Genomic DNA, 9,071 nt, shown 5'->3' with positions numbered 1-9,071 from the left:
CATAACCCAACTGTCTGCTGGGATTTGTAGTTTTTAGTGGGACTTGTTTTGATATTTACATAAAGGATCTTTACCCTACAAAAAATTTAAAAACCTTCCTCCTGAAAGGTCCTTAGTTACTACAGGAAAATTCTCTGCACCTTACAAATTGACCACACTTTCTCCATGGTGCACTTCCTGGTTGACTGCAACTTTGGTGACGTTCCCAGGCTTTCCACCTTCTACGGTCAATCTGGACAATCCTCAAGCCTCATTCCTGAAGAAGGGCTTATGCCCGAAACGTTGATTCTCCTGTTCCCTGGATGCTGCCTGACCTGCTGCGCCTTTCCAGCAACACATTTCCAGCTCTCTTGAAATTTGGCCAGCGGAGATGTGGTCACATGCAGCCCACACCGAGCATAGGAAACGGATCAGATGTGTCTATCCAAGTCAGGCCATCATCCATGATTGAACTCAAAATGCTTACTGTGTATCTTTCTCCGCCTATGCTGCCAGACTTTCCGCTTTAATTTCAGATCACCAGGATGCACAGTATTTTACTTTTGTCCTTTTACTGAACTTCTGCCAAGTGATTCATTCCTGTATCATTCCCATTCACGTGGAACTGTTGAATGAACTGTTGACTTCCATAAAGAATATAACTGCACCCCCTTAAGGAAATGTGAAGCCAACTTGCACGTTCTCCTACCTTCCTTTGACCACAGTACCAGCACTGAACATAAAACTATCATTTCCCAAACTATCATCAACTTCATCTCCTCTGGAGATTTTACTCCAATTGCCCCTAATTGAATTTATTCCACATTGCCTTTTCTGCTCCCTTTCCAAGAACAACAAATAGGAATAGCCACATCCACTATTCCAACCTGTTGTTGCTCTACATAACTTATTGCTTTCTCTTTTAACTTTATCTTTTCTTTTCCAGTCTCTTCCAATCACTGATAAGTGAATCTTTGGATGCTGGCTGCAATGTTAAGTGTTAATAATTCCATATCTTCTTTATTATTGGCTGTCTAGTCCATTTACACCTCCAGTCTCACCAGGATGGGCAAGTGGGTGTTATGCCTCTTCCTTGAACAGAGATCTAATCAATGCTAGGATCAACACCTTGTCTACCTGGCAAAACTTTCTTCTTATATTGGAAAACTTTTCTGTTCAATTTCTCCAAGTAAAAGCTTTTGCTATTGGTAATCATATGGGTCCTAACAATACCTGCCTTTGGATGTAGTTTTGCTCACTGAGCTGGAAGGTTCAATTTCAGATGTTTTGTCACTATACTAGGTAACATCATCAGTGAGCCTCTGGATGAAGCTCTGGTGGTATGGCCCACTTTCTATTTATGCGTTTAGGGTTCCTTGAGTTAGCAATTTCATTTCCTGTGGTGACACCATTTCCTGTGATGATGTGATTTCCAGTTCTTTTTCTCAGGGAGTGTTAAATGGGATCCAAGTCAATGTGTTTGTTGGCTGAGTTCCCGTTGGAATGCCATGCTTGTAGGAATTCTCATGCATGTCTCTGTTTGGCTTGTCCTCGGATGGATGTGTTGTCCCAGTCGAAGTGGTGTCCTTTCTCATCTGTATGTAAGGATAATAGTGAGAGTGGGTCATGGCTTTTTGTGACTAGTTGATTTTGTGTACCCTGGTGGCTAGTTTTCTGCCTGTTTGCCCAATGTAGTGTTTGTTACAGTTCTTCCCAGATATTTTGTAAATGATATTAGTTTTGCTTGTTGTCTGTATAGGGTCTTTCAAGTTCATTAGTTGCTGTTTTAGTGTGTTGGTGGGTTTGTGGGCTACCGTAATGCCAAGTGGTCTGAGTAGTCTGGCAGTCATTTCCGATGATGCTATTTAGTATGGTGACAAAACGTCTGAAAACGAACCTTCCAGCTCAGCGAACAAATCTACACCTAGAACCTTAACCTGAGCTACAAATCATCTCAAAAACTCACTAACACCTATGGGTGCAATCTGCTAAAACAGGCCTGAAAATGGGAAACCAATGCCATCTGACAGAGCGCCACCTGAAAACAGCTGTACTTCCTGCACAAATGCCTAAGGAAACAGGTACTACCTGAATGTCTTAAATTCAAACCTCTCCTTAACACCCACTAACCAAAAGAATAGCAGAATGAAACGGCCACAGAATACTTAGAGAAATGATTAATGATGCCCACAACAGACTCCGTATATACAACCGGGAAATTTTGTGTCAAAAATCTCTACTCAGTAATGCAACAGATCATGAAATGACAGAAGCTGCACAACAAGCCCATAAACATTAGACTGTGACAAACACAGAAAATGAAAAGAATAGACATGCAAAAAAAAAACTAGACAAACTTACACAAAATAACAACACAGACAACACAGAGGCATGGATAAAAATCTTATCTGATCGACCCTTAATAGACACTGAAAAAGCCATCTTAGCAAGAGGATGAAATGACAACTTCCAGGATATAAACAAGAAAGATTTATTTGCAGCATTAGAAACAACCCTGAAAGACAACCAACTCACAGAAGAAATCCAGCAAACTATTAGACAGTTGCATCAACATTAAGCAGGAAAAAGAAAGGAAACACGCTCAATACACAAGAATGAATTGCACTAGAAAGATTAAAAAAAAGATAAAAACGTTATCTTACCTGCAGACAGAGGATGCTTGACAGTCATTTTAAATCAAGATACTACAGTGAGAAAGTGAATGCACTACTTGCAGATACTAACACTATTAAGTGGCAATAGACCCGACCCCACAACTAGTGAATTGCATCACAGCCCTTCTCAATAAACTTCAGAAATCTGGAGAAATAAGTAAGATCGACTTCCAAAAAATGGAACCAGTTGGATCCAACACACCATGCTTCTACAGATTACCCAAAATTCACAAACCAGGAAACCCCCCTCAGACTCATGGTCTCGCTACCTGGAACACCAAATTACAGATTTGCCAAGGAGCTACACTAAAGACTAAAATACTCAGTAGAAGACTCACACCACTCCATCCACTCCACCCAAGAATTCCTGAAGACCAATGACACCAAGATATAAGAGGATGAAATAATGGTCTCCTTTGATGTAATAGCCCTGTTCATATCCAACAACATCAACCTGGCAAGGAAACACTGACTACAATATTAGAAGAACCAAGTGCACATATACCAAACACCAAACTTCACCAACAAGGGCAGTATCGTCAAGCTAGAGGATCTATGCCTTATCACCCACTTCACCTTCAACAACAAAACCTATAAACAAACCACCGGAACATCCATGGGATCTCCGATATCAGGGTTCTTAGAAGCGGCAGTAATGCAGAGACTCGAACAAACAGCTCTGCCAACCATCCAACCCAAACTTTGGGTCCGCTACGTGGCTGACACCTTTGCCATCACCAAATGAAACAAATTAGAGGAAACCTTAAAGACCATCAATAATACCGTTACTGGCATAAAATTCACTAAAGATGAGGAAAATAACAACAAACTGCCATTCCTAGATAGCGCAGTAGAGCGAACAGCCGATGGGGAAATTCAAACCACTGTCTACAGGACAACAACACATATTGACCAAATACTGAACTACAGGAGCAATCATTCCCAACATCCACAAATGAAGCTGCATTAGAACATTATTTCATTGAGCAACCAAACACTACAGCACAGAGGAACTACAAAGACCAGAGGAAACTCACCTATACAGTGTATTCAAAAGGTACGGGTACCCAATGAACACAGTCCGCTGATTTCTCAGCAACAAACCCAGACAAGCAGACTAAATGCATCCAGAAACGTTAGCCACTCTCCACTACATCAAAGACTTATCGGAAATGACTGCCAGACAACTCAGGACTCTTGACATCATGGTAGCCCACAAACTCACCAAAACAATAAAACAGCAGCTAATGAAGTTGAAAGACCCTATACAGACAACAAACAAGACTAATGTCATTTACAAAATACCTTGCAAGAACTGTAAGAAACAATACATTGAACAAACAGGTGGAAAACTAGCCACCAAGATAAATGAACATCAACTAGTCACAAAAAGACATGACCAACTCTCACTCATATCCTTACATACAGATGAGGAAGGACACCACTTCGACTGGACAACATATCTATCCTAGAACAAGCCAAACAGAGACATGCATGAGAATTCCAAGAAGCATGGCATTCCAACTGGAACTCTACCATCAAACACATTGACTTGGATCCCATTTACCGCCTCGTGAGAAAAAGAACTGGAAATGACATTGTGACAGGAAATGACATCAGCACAGGAAATGACATAACCAATCCAAGGAAACCTAAACACATAAATAGAAAGCGGGCCAGTGTGTCATCCAGAGGCTCACTGATGATGTTACCTAGAATGGTGACAAAACGTCTGAAAACAAACCTTCCAGCTCAGTGAGCAAACTTACATCCAGACCCTCAACCTGAGCTATACATCTTCTCAAAACTTGCTATTCCTGCCTATCATAGAGTATGTAAAACAATCTTCATTCCAGCCCTGCTCAGATCCAGTATCTAAAACTAAATTGCAACAAATCCAAACTGGAACATTTCAACAAATTTATTTCAAGTTTCCTCTGTCACCTTCACGTGTTTTAATGGTTTGGTTGTGTATCCTTAATCAATATTAATAATGATTTGTACACGGCATTTCATTCATCTTCATTCTATCATTAAATTAAATCAATAAACCTGAGATCTCACATTGATATGAGGATAATAAATTGTGGTTGTGTGTTTTTGCATCATGAAATTAAGTAAATGGAAGTGATTGTTTACAGAGATCTTGTTCCATTTGAATTTCTAGGTTGGCACTAATTTCCATATTTTCTGACAAACTCTCACCAGCCAAATGGCTTGATCCAGGGGCCTGAATTCCTGTGTTTGTGATTTGAATTAAAGTAACTGCTGCAGTTAATAGCGGCTGCAGAGTTAGTGGTCCAAATCTGGTAAACGACAAACACAACTCACTTGTAGGAATCAATATGTGAAACCAGGAGATGACTGCACAATTCAGTGATGTTGCACCAATGATAATGTTAGTAGAGCTGGCCTGTCTGGGCCTCCAAAGTACTATCAGGAGAGAAGAGCAGTGTACAATTCCTGTGAGGATGATACTGTTAAAAGTACTTGTAAAAGAAAGATTATAGGCTACAAGGAAAGACAAATATGTGACAAAGCTGCTCCTTTAACAAGGCTATGTTGTCCTTGTTTTTTTTTTCAGAAAGACCGTAAAAGACACAAACTCTGAAAAATCTAAGTTGAAGGATTTTAGGGCCAGTTTGATTATAGCTAACAAATACTGCCTCAGGCATCAGCTTTTCAAGTTTTTGGAAGGAAAACTCGTATAATGAAAGGGGAGTGGCCAGTTTCCCAGCTCAGCTTTTCTCTGGTTTGGTTTGGTTTTTAGCTCCTCGAATGCTGCCTGACGTGGTGTGCTTTTCTAGCACTACACTTTTCGACTCTGGTCTCCAGCATCTGCAGTCCTCATTTTCTCCTTGGTTTTTAGCAGTAGCATTGAAAAGTTGTTGGATCCAAAGAAGCAGGTTGAGGGTGGAACCCTCTCTCTCTGACTTCTCTCCTGTAAGACCCTGTGTTTGATTTTACCTTTTGTGCAAAAGGGTGTTTATGGGATTTGTTGCAAGTATTTGGTATCATTATCTGTTGGGTTTTCAGATAGGTTAAGTTATTCTGTATTCTGTTCTCTTTTGTTTGTGTTTCATTCAGTAATCTTGTAAATAAATTCTGTTTTGTTTAAAATGAGTGGTTTGACCAGCTGCATTTCTCCTGGAATCTCTCCTGTACACCTGCTTAAACAACTAGCAAAGTTAGGGTCTGGACTACTTTCTTGAAATCTTTTGAGTGGGCTCAGCCTGGTCAATAACAAATATTATCCATCCCTTATTACAGCAACAACTTGCAATTATATATAACCACCTTTATAGTAAAACAAAGATGCACTTTAAAGAGGCAAAATCATAAATAAATAGATGCTAAGCCAAAAAGGGATATAAGCCCTGATGGCCAAAAGCTTATTCAAAGAAATAGGAAAAGAAGCTACAAGTGGACGAGTAAGATAAATAGGCAGACAATTCAAGAAAGTGGATCATTAAATCGAAGTGTGAACAGAGAGAAGCTAAGTAAAGTAAATAAATTTTGAAGGTTGGATTTGGGCATGGAAAGGGCTTTTTAAATGAAGGGAGTTATAGTGATATATAAAAATGTATTTCAATAGTGAACTCTGGACGTTAGCAAGATCAACAGACAGATAGATGGATAGAAAGATAGACAGATAGGTAGGTAGGTAGATGGATAGATAGATAAACAGACATAAAGCCAGATGTATAAAATACATTAGTTAATGCTACATCCGAAATTTTCAAATCTCTCATCCTTAGTATTAACTTATAATAGTTAGGTATGATTTTAAATCCAGCAAAAGGATTGTCTAAAATTATTACACGCTGTGCCAGTTGTAAAGCTGAACTAAACTAAAGGATGAAGAGTCAGTGATGTAGTAGTAATGTTACTAGACTAGTAATACAGGGACTCAAGGTAATGCTCTGATGATGGGGCTTGATTCCCGCCATGGAAGATTTGAAATCAAAGGCTCTTGTGATGTGACTACTTCCAGACCAAAAGATTGACATTGCAATTGCTCTGCAGGTACATCATAACATATTCAAGTAGTTTAACTCCAAATCCTTTGGTGTTCTTGTGGAACAGTGGTCACATTCTCTATCTCTCAAAAGGTCTAGGTTCAAATCCCACTACTCTCCAGGCATGTGTCATAACATGTCTAAACACATGGACTCAAAGAATATGTCTTTCAGGCAATGGTGTCATAGTGGTAATGTCACTGGATGAATAATCCAATGGTCTAGGCTAATACTATGTATAAATGGTTCAAATCCCAACAGAGCAGCTGGAAGAATTGAAAACAAAAATTGTTCAAGTCCCACCTATACCAGAGGTATAATATATGACTGAACAGGTTGTTTAAAAATATACAAATCAGATTAAAGGCATGACATTTTTCCCCAGTAAGGCTCTTTAATGCTCCTATCAGCAATTACAATGATTCAGGAAAAGCCACCTGAAAATCTGATTGAAATTATTTCAGCATACATGGATAGTTGGAGTAGGATAAAAATTGTTAACTTCCATATTTTGGTAATATGACAAATTATCCCCTGTTTTCAGTTCATTATAAGATATTTCATATAGATTCCATAGAAAAAGGGCTCCATTGGCTACATTATCTTTTGTGATACATATTTTTATGTTGTTGACTGCAGTATTTGGCATACTGTGTATTGTGAAGAAGTATTCACTCAAATGACATTGAAATTGTAGTGCTTTGCACTGAGTTGATGCATTCAAAACTAATTCAACTGAAACTTCATGAAATATGATAATAGAACATCATATTTTGGATTCAAAGGATGAGTCGTAGATACTGTTAGTTATTACCATGAAAAATAAAAGAGGGTGTGATAGTTAATGGTCGTTAAAATACAGAATACAAGGGAGCAAACAGTTACTTGATGTTTGGGAGAAATATGATACAAATACTTGATACAATGCCACACCACAGAACTGTGAACAAAGTTACAGCTCAAAGAAGAAAAGGACAGTAACAACATGGATACAACATTGGCTGAGTGACACGAAACAGAGCGCAGTGGTTAATGGATATTCTTTGAGCTGGCAGAAGATTTGTCTGGACGTTCCAAGGGATCAGTGTTGCTTGTTTATCCTGACATTTATTGATGATCTTGATCTTGGTGTACATAGGATAATTTCAAAGATTTGTGAATGACATAAAATTTGAAAGCACTATAACTGTGAAGAGGACGGTGTAGAAATTCAAAGGGCCCTAGATAAGTTTTGAGAATATAGATGGATACCAGATGAAGTCTGATATGGAGAAATGTGAAGTGATTCATTTTGTTATGAAGACTGCAGAGACTCAATATAAAATAAAATCTGCAATTATAAAGAGGGTGCAGGAGCAGAGGGATTTGAATGTATATGTGCATAAGTCATTGAAGTTGGCAGGACAGGTTGAGAGAGGACAGTTAAATTATGTACAGTATCCTCAGCTTTGGTAAAAGGGCCATGGAGTACAAGAGCAAGGAGATTAATTGTATAAGACACCAGTTTGACCTTTGCTGGAGTATTTTGTCCAGTTCAGGGCACTGTACTTTAGAACGGCTAAGAAGGCATAGGGAAAGTGCAAAAAAAACCCCGATAAGAATGGTTTCAGGGATGAGGAACTCTAGGATAGGTTTAACAGATTGGAACTATTTTCTTTGGAAAAAGAAATGTTGAAAAGTGATTAGATACAAGTGTGCAAAATGAGAAGGGGACGGAATAGATAGAGAGAAACTGTTCCCCACTCATGAAAGGATTGAACCAGAGGGCACAGATTCAAAATAACTAACAGAAGAAGCAAACGTGATATGAGAAAGCAAACGTTTTTCACAGAACCAGTCGAGGATCAGGAATGCTCTGCCTGAGAGGGTGGTGGAAGCGGTCTAAAAGGAATTAGTTTTTTTCATTGAAAAGGAAGAATTTGGGGGGTTTGGGAAAGGGGGCAGGAGTGGGGTGACGGAGGAGTGGCACGAAGGGAAATGCCAGCAGAAATAATGGGGGTCGAATGGCCTCCTTCCGCGCTGTAGCAATGCTGCGATTCTGAGATTTCGTATTTTTCAGTCAATTCGGACTCAAGTTCCACCAGAGGGAGCGCGCTGCACTACAATGGGACTTCTTTTACAGAATGCACAGTAACAGTAACAGTTAATATTTACTCTAATACCTGAAACATGTTACACCAGTCAGTGTGCACCAGCCGTGTGCATGGGGGTCAGGTAGAAAACCGGGGAATACCTGTTTTTGAATGCCCTTGTCATAGAGGAAACTGCATTGAAAATATTTTTCAAAAGGTCAATGCTGACATCCAGTTGTCTAAGGTGCATCGAAAGCCGAATACTCTGCACTTTAAAGCAACTGAGCTCAGAAACAAAACAACCCAGTAGACGTCACAGGTGCGTA

The 9,071-nt window shown here is 39.3% G+C and overlaps 1 protein-coding gene across 1 annotated transcript in view; it reads left to right on the top strand.

The window, feature by feature from the left end:
- The first annotated feature begins 8,876 nt into the window (after positions 1-8,876).
- The window catches only part of eva1c (eva-1 homolog C (C. elegans)), a 157,468-nt gene continuing 157,273 nt past the window's right edge, over positions 8,877-9,071 (top strand). The window contains exon 1 of the mRNA XM_043701326.2: positions 8,877-9,064. The gene's annotated coding sequence lies outside the window, so the exon portion shown is untranslated. The remainder of the gene's footprint in view (positions 9,065-9,071) is intronic.

Source organism: Chiloscyllium plagiosum, unplaced genomic scaffold (genome assembly GCF_037043375.1).
Source record: "Chiloscyllium plagiosum isolate Xiang-an unplaced genomic scaffold, Cpla_swu_hap1 HiC_scaffold_12, whole genome shotgun sequence".
Classification (NCBI taxonomy): domain Eukaryota; kingdom Metazoa; phylum Chordata; class Chondrichthyes; order Orectolobiformes; family Hemiscylliidae; genus Chiloscyllium; species Chiloscyllium plagiosum.
Note: the sequence above shows the minus strand (reverse complement) of the source record. Positions and strands in the feature narration are given on the sequence as shown.